The sequence below is a fragment of the Pleurodeles waltl genome, chromosome 8, assembly GCF_031143425.1.
Source record: "Pleurodeles waltl isolate 20211129_DDA chromosome 8, aPleWal1.hap1.20221129, whole genome shotgun sequence".
Lineage (NCBI taxonomy): Eukaryota > Metazoa > Chordata > Amphibia > Caudata > Salamandridae > Pleurodeles > Pleurodeles waltl.
In genome coordinates this window covers 1,079,223,166-1,079,236,119 of record NC_090447.1, presented here as the reverse complement: position 1 = coordinate 1,079,236,119, position 12,954 = coordinate 1,079,223,166, and positions in this window count along the sequence as shown.

Sequence of the window (12,954 nt, the reverse complement as noted above, 5' to 3'; positions counted from 1 at the left end):
CAGAAAGTTTGTATTGATGGATATAGACCTGCCTGGCAGAAACCCATTTTGACCCGCATGCACCACTGAAGCAGCTATGGGACCAAGACATAGGGGGTCATTCTAACTTCGGCAAAGTTCCCCCGCCAGAATACCGCAGCGCGGTCAAATGACCGCCGCGGTAATTCTGACTTTCCCGCTGGGCGGACGGGCGACCGCCAAAAGGCCGCCCGCCCGCCCAGCGGGAAAGCACCAGCAACGAGGAAGGTGGCTCCGAATGGAGCCGGCGGAGTTGCTGGTGTGCGACGGGTGCAGTTGCACCCGTCGCGATTTTCAGTGTCTGCTAGGCAGACACTGAAAATCAATGTGGGGCCCTGTTAGGGGGCCCCTGCAGTGCCCATGTCATTGGCCCCACGACACCCATTCCCGCCAGCCTGGTTCTGGCGGTGAAAACCGCCAGAACCAGGCTGGCGGGAAGGGGGTCGGAATCCCCATGGCGGCGGTGCTTGCAGCGCCGCCGTGGAGGATTCACAGGGGCAGGGGAAAATCGGCGGTAAACCGCCAGTTTCCCTTTTCTGACCGCGGCTTTACCGCTGTGGTCACAATTGCCCTTGATGCACCGCCAGCCTGTTGGCGGTGCATCCTCCAACCCCGGCCGCCAGGGTCGGAATGACCCCCATAATGCCATAATTGTGGTGAAAAGTTTATAGTGTGCATTCAGCAGGCTTATCAGGTGATAGGAGCCAGGTAACCCAAGAGTCTTACCTTTCTTAGGAAAGCTCACAATAATTGCTTCGGTTAAGTCTTTTGGAATTTCACTTAATAGAGAAATTTGTTGAATAAAGTAAGCAGGAGGTCTACTATTTTTGTGGCAAATACCTTATAGAAATCTAGATGCCATGCCATCATTCCTGCATGCTATTGAGCTGGGAAGGCGTTTAAGGGCGTCCTGAACTTTTGGCGAGTGTAATAGGAGTTACTATACTTTCCTGCAAATTGTTGTACAATACAGGGAGTTTGACTGAGTTAAGAAATGCCTCAAACTGGTTGGGCATGGGAGGATTGCTATATGAGTGAAGGTTGGCATAATGCTCTAAAAATAGTCTACCTGTTTGCTTGCCATCCGTTGTTATCTCTTTTTGCTTAGGATCAAATATGGCTCTAATAATTCCCTGATTGCACCTCTTTTTGATTGACCATGCTAGGAAACACTTTCCGAAAACAGATCCTTTGGCTTATGATCTTGAATGAGACGAAATAATCTTTAAGTATCCGATTTGCACTTACTTGTCTGGAATTAGATTGAGCTGTCATTAAGCTGACATCCTCTCTTCTGGTCTGTTTGAATTCCAATTGTAATGCAGCTATTTTCTCACGTCTTGTTCTATTTAGACAAGCTGTGTAGGCAATACATTCTACTCGTATAAAAGCTTTACATGCCACCCAAATTGAATAGCTCAAAGCTGTACCTTGATTCCTTTGTAGAAAATCAGCTAGTGCGACCCACATGTTGGCTACTCAAACTTCTTGGGTCAGCAAAGACCTATTGAGGGACCATCATATTGCCACTTAGTAGAGTAACTTATCTTCAGGTCTAAATACAAGGCAGAAAGATCGGAAGAAGGATTCGACAATATACTGGATCCTGCTGTTCTACAGCTGTGTGATGGTAAAAAATAGTCGATACGAGATGCAGTATTAGAGCGTTTAGAAAAGCATGTGAATTCACGCCCCATGAGGTGATCTGCTATTGAGGGGTCGATCAAGGTGAGATCCCTTCTCATCCTGGCCAAAACCCTCACTGATTTTGGTTCATTCTGCATTTTGCTTTTGCAGGAATAATCCTTGGTAGTCTCTTGAATAAAGTTGAAATTCCCTCCCATTAAAATTAATCCAGTTAGAAAGGCCAATAAATCATAGATTTCCTGAAGTGATGGCGCCTTGTCCTCGATGGGCCCTTAAAACTTGGGTTAGATGGATTAAAATATTATTAGTGCTTACACTCACCAAGTTCCATCGGGCTTTTGGATCTTGTACCACCTGCGGCACCTCTCTTATAAATCTTTGAGTAAATATAATAGTGACTTCCCTGACAGCCACGTTAGCGGATGCATAAAAGGCCTGTGATATATACCTTGGCAAACTGGCTGCTTAATGGACACCTTCAAAAGCATTTCCCAGGGGACAAATTATTTGAACACATGTTTATTTAAGCCATGATAGAATAGATTGATGTTTGCTCAGATTCTTGATACTGTTTGTGTTAAATGAGATGGTCATAAATATTGTATCTGTAGAACCTGAATTAGTCATAGTAATCTTCACCGACTAGCTCTAAAATGCCAAAGTACAGACCCTTCATTGCCGGCAATAGTTTGCCCGCTTTTCCCTTCTTTTTGAATATACATTCTAGGATTAAAAATACCTTGACTATGTTATATACATTCTCCTGGTTATCCTTTTTTACTCCTTGTGCTTCCCTCCAAAGTACCCTTTCTACTCTATTGCTGACCTCTCACTCTCCATTTCTGGGAAGCCTTCCATGGCTGGGGCCTCTAGGAGAGCTTACCTCCTTCCCCCACCTTAATACCCCTCCTCCCTTCAGCCCCACCTTCCACCTCCTCCTCCGACCATGGCACATTGACATGGCACCTTGAGTCAAATTTCCAGAACACTAGTTAGAGGGTGCTCCACTGTGTTCCGATCAATCAGTAGATCAGTCTTGCTCTATAGTTCCTCTACAGTTAGCACTTGCAAGCTTAGCCATAGTTAATTTCATATGTCTGGACAACCCACCTGTTCACATTAGTACTTAACTCAAAAGTGAAAATAAGCCAACAATGATTTCAGGCTGAGTGGGAATTATTTAGCGTCAGACATTTTTTAAATGACTACTACTTAAGTCTGACAAATTCTATCTACTGACTGAAAAATATGCATCTGACCCTTATATAAAACTTTCAACTTTGACTGCTGAGCTATTCTAGCAGGCACCCCAAGAGTCTTGAAAGTGTCAATCACGCCCTTCAATTCTTTGTGCCTCTGTGCCACCATAAGTAATATGGACGGAGAACACTCTAAATGAGTAGTTGTATGGCAAACTTTGCCTTTGATAGCACTGGATAATATGCGCTCTTTACACAGTAGTCCCCAAAGTTTACCAAGATATTTTGTGGATGCTGAAAATTATGGCTTTGATTAGATGGTACTTGATGGGCTTGGGTACTGATACAATCCACCTTTTTTGATACCATGCCTGTGCAGACGTATTTGTTTATGAGTTCAGTTACTAATGCCATTGCTGTGGTCTTGTGCTCCCAACCTTCCAGGATACCAATAAAGGGCAGATTGGATCGGCGGGACCGATTCTCCAGATCATTGAGCTTCCATTGCAGATTGGTGAGATTGGACTGTAGTTTTAGGGTTGCTGGATCCAGCTTTTGTTTAAAGTCTTCCAAATCTGAAACTCTTGTTTCCACTTGGGTCACCCAGGCATTCAGGAGCTGTGTATTGGTATTGAGAGGACCAAGTTGTTTGCATGTTTCATCTTGCAAATTTCTCCCCAATATCTGATGGAGAAGAACCTCTATTGAGGATGAAGGAAACAAGTTGAGGATCTGCCTAACACCGATGTCCCCAGAGTAATTTGTGAGGGGGCTATCCGAAGGACAGTCATTGCTTTACCCTTCTTATGTATCTTATAAGAAAAACGATTAATGAGGCAGGGAATACACATTCTTCATCAGCAGTTGCTAATAGATGGCTTGTGTCCACAACGCCTGTGCCATCTGCTCATTGTAAAAGAGCAATTCTCTTTCTCCCTTCATCTCCTGTGGCTGGTCCTTCACTTGGTTGGACTTGTGGAGTCTTCAGGCCTTTCGTATTGGTGATGGTAAATATAAGATAGGCTGGTAAATCTCTTGATATGTCATCACAACTCGTTGGGGCACCACCAGTGCTTTCTGATCCTGATGTTTGTTCGGGCACAGCTAAACCCTGAGGGCTTGTATCGGTAGTCTGTGTTTGATCAATTCTCACTAAGTCTGCAGGACCTATAGGGGCTTCTCTAAAGAGGCCTGCAACATTTCAGAAGCAGACATTGAGGATTTCATGTAGACTACAAACCCCTATACTGTTAGATATCAAGTTTACACTATGCCATTGGTAGCCAATGATGATAGCTCAAATGGGACAGGTTGTAGAAAGTCATATGGAATGACTGGACTGTCCATGATTTTATGGTCATGTATTATCTTAGGGCTGCTGGAGGTGTTCCCGATGTTTCGAGGCCTTGGGTGCTTTACCAGTAGTGCGGGCTCACAGAGAGTTATCCTGCTAGAATCTCTTCATTACTGCTTTAATTCTTTTCTAGAGGCCAACTTTCTGAGTACTGAAGTGCGATGGTAGTGGGGTGGAAAGGGAAGAAAGTGTAACTCTGGGCAACAAGCTACAGCCACAACTATGTAGACTGTTTCGGCAGCGGGCCAATCCTGCTTCTACCTGAAGGGGCTCCTATTGAGCCCTCCCTTCTGCTGTGTAGTTGCTGTATAGCTTGCTCTAGATTATAGTCAACAGCACCTTTACTTATAGTTCAGAACACCTTTGAGATGATGAGTTGAGAGCAACTCCCTGTTGATTCTGGTTAGACCAGAAGGTAATTCCGGATGGCAAAAATCACCTGCTCCAGTAGTCTCTTTGCTATCATCTTGGGCCCCCCGGGTAATGTAACTCAGATTATGATTTGCACCTTATATAGTATGACCTAAGGTCGGTGAGCAATTACTGCCGCTGGATATCCCCTTTCTCGGACCTCACCTGAAAAATTGCAAGGTGGTGCTGCGATGTATCTTACATTCCCTAAATCTACTCTCAGACTGAGCTGAAAGGAGCTAAAAGGAGCAGATTTAGAGTGCACCGTGGTGTGCACCGTAGCTTGTGTGTATGTTACAAATCCAAATAAAAGAAGCCAGCAGATGTGGCAATTCTTACCCCCTTGGAGTTCACCTTTCAGTCGTTTCTGGATTCAGGGCCATGCGGGAGGAGCAATGCGAACTGCAGCATAGTGCGATGTACTGAATTCAGTAAACTACTGCGCATCAGGGGCCCATTTTGCTTCTCCTCTGTGCGGGCTGAAAACCACATCACTGCATCAAATATCACCCCTAGATGTGGCCAAAACCTCCCACCTTCCATCCAAACGGGATTCAGCAGTTCAGAGACTCCACCACAACGTGATGCCTGCTGTCATCTTGGAATGTTCTTACCTCCTGCAGAGTTGCCTCAGTCACAGGGCAGGACGGGAGCTCCCAAGACCCATGTCAAAAAGCTCATCATCATTATATCTTCTATACTTATTTTCACTTATTTGCTGAATGTATGTTTCTGATGCACTATGCACCAAAGTGATTGAATGAGACAAGAATGAGACTTATTTCACAGAAACAAAATATGTGTAAACATCCCTCAAACTTTAACTTGGCAACTACCCAGAGTACTCTCTTTTTTTTATTGTATATAAATATATAAATATATATAGACATACACATATATATCACTACAGGTAGTTGTGTAATGTGATAATATCCTCAAAGTGTTCTGGTGACACAGCACCAGAATCCAGAGATACCAATATAGGACCATATAATACATGGTAACCGTTAAGTATTGTTCATATTACATAGTTATTTTGAGGCAGTAAACTTGAAAAAAGCTGTTTTGTTGAAAGTTCAACTAACAATGGACACTGTTTGAAATTAAAATGTTCAGTCTTTTTTACCTTTCTTGAACACACATTCAATAAAATAATGGGCAATAATATGGGTCACTTTTTCTGTGATTGCAGTGGCTTCAGCATTTATAGTATTATTATAGATTTATTCCATGTGCTGCATAATTTGGACAATTTGGAAAGTTCATCAAATGTTTCTGTTTCAAATGAACCAAAATAGTAATGACAGGGAACGTGTTGCATTATTTGCATTTTTGCCACACAAATTAGATAAACTTGCCTCATTATCTGGTCATTCATAATGCATATTCCTAGTAGCCCTTGCAGCCTGAAAGCTCTGCAGGGTGGTGTGTATATGTATTTATACATAATGTTGATATCCACCCTACTGCTAGTAATGATGGTGCAAGCAAAACTCCAATATCATATGATGATCTCCTGAACCATTTCTACTGAGTAATACTTTATCCAGCTCTTTAGATTGTAATAAAAATGGGAGATCATTTTAATGACAGGTGGCACCAGGAGGAATCCATTTTGTCTAACCTATACACATCTGGATATTCTCTTTCAGCAATGTAGGAGATATTTGTTTCAGCTTTGTCTCTCACAATGTCACCTATTTTCAGATTATATATAAATCATAAAACCTTTAAAGGAAACCATTGTTGCATTTGGCCTGATACTCCTCATCCTCCAAATAACTTACTTCAATTCCGAGAGATCAGCTTCATAGTCCCATTTTCAAGTAAAATGGTTTGCACGCTATTCAGAAAAAAGTTATTATGACTAAAGCACTTTTTCATTTATAACAAGCAATGTAAGGGAACTATCTACCTTTAAAAATCATACCATGGTGGATAATCACAATGATTTTCAGACAGCCAAGAGTTCCATGGCTGAGTTAAAAAGCAGGCAACCTGTCTTCATCCTTAACAAATATCAAAATTTAATTCAAAACTCTAACCAAAGTTTGAAAAAATACCTGCAGCACACACTATCAAATGCCTTTTTAGCACGAGAAGACATAACTATAAATCTGTCAATGTTCTGATGTTCCCATGTCTGTTTCTAGCTGTGATAAAACCAAGTTGAGAGAGATGAATACATCACAACAAGCACATTCAGTCCAAATGCCATTACCTGAGCTAGCGAACAAAAATTTGTATGTAGAAATGAAATTGGTCAGCAATTCCTACACATTCTATGGCTGCTTTGTGTTTTTCATTTTAACATTCTTCATCCTTTCTAATCTGCATGAGAAACCTTAACATTGTTCACATGGACCTTTAAGCGTACACACAAGACTAAAACTATAACATACAAAATCGTTTTTTCAAATTCTCCTGTCAGCTTATCTTATCCTGTTGATTTACATTGTTTCTTTTTTTTAAATGCCAGCAAAAACCTGAACATGACTTACTGTATCCAACAACTCTAGATCACCTTCTGCAGTTGCTCTAACTTTTCCCTAAATTCTGTACCCTCATATTAGTGTTGTTAACTATTATATTTAAGGAAAGCATTATGAATTTTCACAATTGAAATGATACCCACATGGACCCAACCCCTAATTGATATAATCATTGTATTTTTCTGAATCCCCTGAAGAAGTGATTATTACAGTTTCCAAACTCAAATTACACCTCCAAATTACTCACAAAACGACATCCATTCAATTCTCATAAAGGATAATAGAAAGGACAGTTGCAGCCTTGTTAAGTTTCACTGGTCCATGGATGTTGTGCTGCTTCACTTCATTTTTTGATTTCGCCTTGTGAAATCTATTATATTCAATATAAATCTTAAAAGGAGTTTGCATCCCACCCCCTTTCTTTTCATTGGTTCCTGTGCTTGCCACTTAGTGCAGAATATTATTTTGTGGTTTTGTTTGCTCTTATGAGTGACCCGAGGCACAGGTGCTCTTTTTATTCAGTTTTGGGTAATTTTGGTTTAACCTTTGCTTGCACATCATTTGCCCTGTGCTTGTTTATGGCTCTCTACAGTTGGTCTCGATCCCTCATGTTGCCCTCCCTTCTCCCACTCACTACCAGTACCTCAAATACTGAGTGTAGCTTGGCCTGCACTGCGCTTTCCCTGTGCTTATTTATGACTCTCTGCCGTTTGTCTCCTTCCCTCATGTTGCTCCACTCCTTTTCCCTCCTCCCACAGGCCACCAGTAGCTCAAATACTTAGCTTATCTCGACCCTTGTGAAACTGCCGCCATCTTGGAGTCAGACAGTAGTCGCGCTAACAACAAATTGTGTTTCTGACCCCTTTCCAAAGATAAACTAGGTCAGAACATTGAAACATGTGGAGACTACGCTGCTCTAGTTTTCACTATCTCCCTCTTTCGTTAATGTGTGCTCATAACCTATGTCGACGTTCTAAAGTTTTTGTTAACTTCCATGCACCAATGTTGTTTATACTTGCATAATTTTTGTGAATGTTGTGAAATGTCAATGTAGACAATATGTTTACTACAAATGACAAACAACGGCGCGGTGTTAGTACAATTCACTGTGCAAGATGGAGTCTTTTGTTTGTTTTTACTTCAGTCATGGGATGATTCCTGGGTCATGAGCCTTTATTTTTTAGTTTATGGGTTGTACATGTTTGGTTATTTAAGGGCTTCACATGCGCTGGGTCATGTTTCATATGGCTGAAGGTGGGGCTATATGTCTGTGGCTGCACTCTATAGGCATAGAGTTTGCATTAGAGACACTAGCAACAACATGGTCATACCTGCAGTTGGTTTGTTTTATTCTTTTGATGGGGGACTGACATACCGTGGTTGCTCCCTCTTTCTTTAATGTGTGCTCAAAACATATATCTACATTGTATTGTGTTTGTTAACTTTCGTGCACCAATGTTGTTTATACTTGCATAATTCTTGTAAACGTTGTGAAACGCCAATTTAGGCGTTAGGTTTACTTTGAATGATAAACAACAGTGGTGTTAGTGCAATACACTGTTCAAGTACTCCTTTTCATCCACTGAACTTCTTTGTGAGGCTGCTGTCTTGATGCCGTAACTTACATTTCTTCCATGAGGCCTGGAACGCATCGCTTCGTTTTCCAAATGCTTCTTTACAGCATGTCTGTCAGGGTCACGTTTGAACAAACTTGCTGCTTCACCAAAGCAACACCCAACGCCATTGCTTGTGGTACGTTTGGTGTCTTTCATTTGCTGGACTTGTTTTAATTTCTCTCTTTTCCTAATATCCTAACTGGATTAAAGCACTGGGACATGCTCTCTCCATTGCAGAGTTCTCATCTAATGTGATACCCACATAGTTTATCAAACGGGAGCAGGCATGATTGATGCAGGGGCTTACGAGGCTTGGAACGCATTGTTCTCCGAGCCTCACTTCCAATCTGAGCTCCTCCCGGAGAGTCCAATTGCATGTCTGTCAGGGTCAAGCATGAACAAACTTGAGGCTTCACCGTCGTAATGCCCAACACCAAGCAGGTTTCAGCAATTAACTCCTATAAAAGACTATAAAACACAGTCAGGTGCCCTCATTTTCATTCAAGTGTTTCTTTTTTTGTCCCCCTGTCGTGGAATAATCGCAGCTCCACTTTGTTTAATTGCAAAAAAGAGAGAAACATGTTTAAGTAATCATTCTGGACCCTCTCCTCCATCGAATGATGAAACAGGATGTATGATAAATAAGACCCAGCTTTTAGATGAAAATAAGGCACTGCTGAAAATCTTTGGCAACTGACGTGGGAGAGGTGCTTCAACAAAGAGGCTGTAAAAGGGAAGCAACAAGTGGGATTAGGGTATTATTTCTGTGTAGGAGGTACACACAGGGGTCTTCCTAACACATGCTGCACAGCAAACCAGCATCTTAATTATTTTGCTTAGGTATAGTTAAACCTCCTGCTTGAACCCCTGCTATGCTCTGTAGTTTCACTGCCCTCAGCAATTCCACTCTGTCCTGCACCTTCCCGTGCCCTCCTTACCCCTGTTTCTCTCCTCTTTGCCTCTCACTTCTCTAACTCATGTTGCTCTTAGTCTTTCCTCTCTATCCCCACCTCTCTCTGCTCCATCGGGGATCTATGCATTACTTACAGAGCTTTTAACCATATGCCTTGCTCTTGTTAAACACAGTAATTTGTATGCCTGTTATTTCCATTAGGCTTTTGTTATTGTAATAGTGTAACACTATCAGAGAGTTTCAATAACTTATATTGCACAACTGCTTACAAAGCTACAACTCACAATAGAAAACATCTTATTAATAATCACATTGGTGAAATCAATGCATTTACCAATGCTTGTTTTCTTTGAAGTCTGAGACTTGTAGTCTTATTTATTCCAGCAGAAAACAGGACTACAGGTCTGGACTGTGTCAGCACATCGCGCATCGACATAGGAATCTTGGCAGCAATGCATTTGTAGTGGGTGACATCTGCCAATGGTATAATGGCAAACACATATTTGAGAATGATTTAACCCCTTCCCCGCCATGGACGTAATGGTTACGTCAGTGGCTGCATCGCTGAGGTGCCACTGATGTAACCATTATGGCCTGGGACCGCCCCTTGGGGATAGCGCTAGCACTCCCCCGAGGGCCAAGTCAGGGTTGGAAAGGAAATCGCTTCCCCTTCCACCACCGACCCCCCGAATGCAGTCAGCACGCGATCGTGCGCTGACATCATCAGAGGGTGCCAGACGCGCTGGAAGTCATTTGCTTCCAGCTCGTCAAAGAAGAAGGAAATATGTTTTTCCTCCGGACGGGAGGGGGATTGCGAAAAAAGAGGCATCGGGGAAAGGAAAGGATTTTCCTTTCCCTCGATGTCTCTTTCAACATTCCTGCTGTGCCCACTAGACACCAGGGAATTTGTTTATGTGTGTGTGTGTATGTGTGGATACAGTGCCGGGGAGCGACCCCTTGGGCAAGGGTTTCTCCCCCTGTGGAGCCAGTATTTTTATTGCCGTTTCTGCCCCCCTTGGGGGCAGATCAGCCTATTTTTTAGGCCTATCTGCCCCCAAGGGGGGGGCAGAATCCACTTAGCGCCAGGGATCATGTGTGTGTGTGTGGGGGGGTGGCCCCTTGGGCAAGGGTCACCCCCCAAAAGGGGCAATATCATCTAATGCCATTTCTGCCCTCCTTGGGGGCAGATTGGCCTATTTTTTTAGGCCCTTCTGGCCCCGGGGAGGGGGGCAGAAACCATAAAAATGGCAGGAATTTTCTTTTTCTTTCTTTTGTTTTTTTGTGTTGGGGGCGCCCCCTTTGGTAAGGGTCACCCCCCAAAGGGGACAAAGCACTGTTGAGTAGTTCTGCCCCGTGTGGGGACAGAATGGCCTATGTTGTTTAGGCCAAATGCCCCCAAGGGGGGCAGAAGCCACTTAGTGTCAGGGATCATGTGTGTGTGTCTGTGTGTGTGCATGCACTTTGTGAGGGCGTGGCCCCTTGGGAAAGGGTCGTCCCCCAAAGGGGGCAATATATTCTATGCCATTTTTTGGGGCAGATTGGCCTATATTTTTTAGGCCCATCTGCCCCCAAAGGGGGCAGAGAACACTAGACAGCAGGGAAAATGTATAAATGTTTGGTTGCAGGGTGTTTGTCAACTGGCGAAGTATTTGCATTTGTGATTATAACAGTTTATTTCTCCTTTTTGTTCTAGTTCAAAGCTTTTGCTTTCTTTGCTGTGGCTTGTTGCAGTTTTGGCAGTGGTTGCCCTGTGGTTTGCGTAGTTGCATGTTTTATGTAAGTAAGTAAAGTTACTCCATAGGAGTATTGCTGCAATGCATGAATGACATGTTTGTAGGTGGGGTACTAAATGCAGGATTGTGTGTGAAATTGTCCTTAGATTTATGCACAATGATATTTGTGTTGTCTTGTGTCTAATTTGCTTTTCTTTTCTCTTTTTAGTGGGATATCATTGGTGATTGCTGTGGCTGTGCAGAGTAGTTGCTGGTGAGTCAAGTTTTTGAGGCAAGTGAGGGGTATAGTTTTTGAATTTATAACCCTTAGTGGTAAAGCTACACTTTGTGTATTACTTATCTTACACAGTGTGGTTGTTTGTGGTGCATTTGTCCAGTTACTTTTTGTAGGAAGGATCATGGCTAGCTGTAGGATGACCGCTCATCAGGTTGTTGGTGTGCTTTTTGAGTCGTCTTCTGACTACGATTATGAGACTGACTCTACATCTGAGGGAGAGGAGAAGTGCAAGATTCTGGAAGTGAATTTTCTGTCAGAGAGGAATCATCTGATGATGAAGCCACTCTCAGTGCTGATGAAGTACCTGTTTTAGAGGAGGACACTGATGTGCCAATGGTGCAGCAGCCAGTGGCTGAAAGGCTTCCAATTGGAAAACCTGACACGTGGGTTGCACCAAACATGGAGCAGCCACAGTTGCCTGCCTTTACTGGTTTCCCAGGGTGTAGAGTAAATACGGAAAACTTTTTGCCTGTCAACTTCTTTGAGTTGTTTATGGACAATGTATTTTTGGAAGAGATTGTTGAGCAGACTAATTTGTATGCAGAGCAGTATTTGAGGGACAACGCTGCCAGACTTAGGCCACACTCTAGAGCTAGCCGGTGGATTCCCATAAATCTGGAAGAGTTGAAAAAGTTATTGGGTTTAACTTTTTTAATGGGGCTGATAAGGAAGCCATTACTGTCTTCTTATTGGTCTACTAGTCCCTCATGGCAACTGCTATAATTCCTGGAGTCATGAGTCGTAACCGGTATGAGCTTCTTCTTCGGATGTTGCATTTTGTAGATAATGCTTTAGCCTTGCCACGAGATCACCTTGATTCTGACCGTCTTTTTAAGATTAGACCTGTCCTTGATCATTTGGTAGATCGGTTTTAATAGATCTATGTTCCAGGCAAAGGAATATCTGTAGATGAGTCTTTGGTCCTGTTCAGGGTTGTTTGGTTTTTAGGCAGTACATTCCTGGCAAGAGAGCACGGTATGGAATTAAATTGTATATGCTGTCTGAAAGTAGTACAGGATATGTTTATAATTTCTGGGTCTACACTGGTAAGGATTCCATTATTGACCCCCCTGGTTGTCCGCCTACTTTTGAAGTTAGGGAGAAAATTGTGTGGGAACTTGGTAGATGACTGTTTAACAAAGGTCACCATTTATATGTAGATAACTTCTGCACTGGAGTTCAGTTAATGAAGGAATTGTTCAGAGTGGACACTGTTGCTTGTGGCACAATCCGCTCTAATCGGAAAGGCTATCCAAGAGAGCTTGTCTGTAAACAACTTGAGAAGGTACAGTGC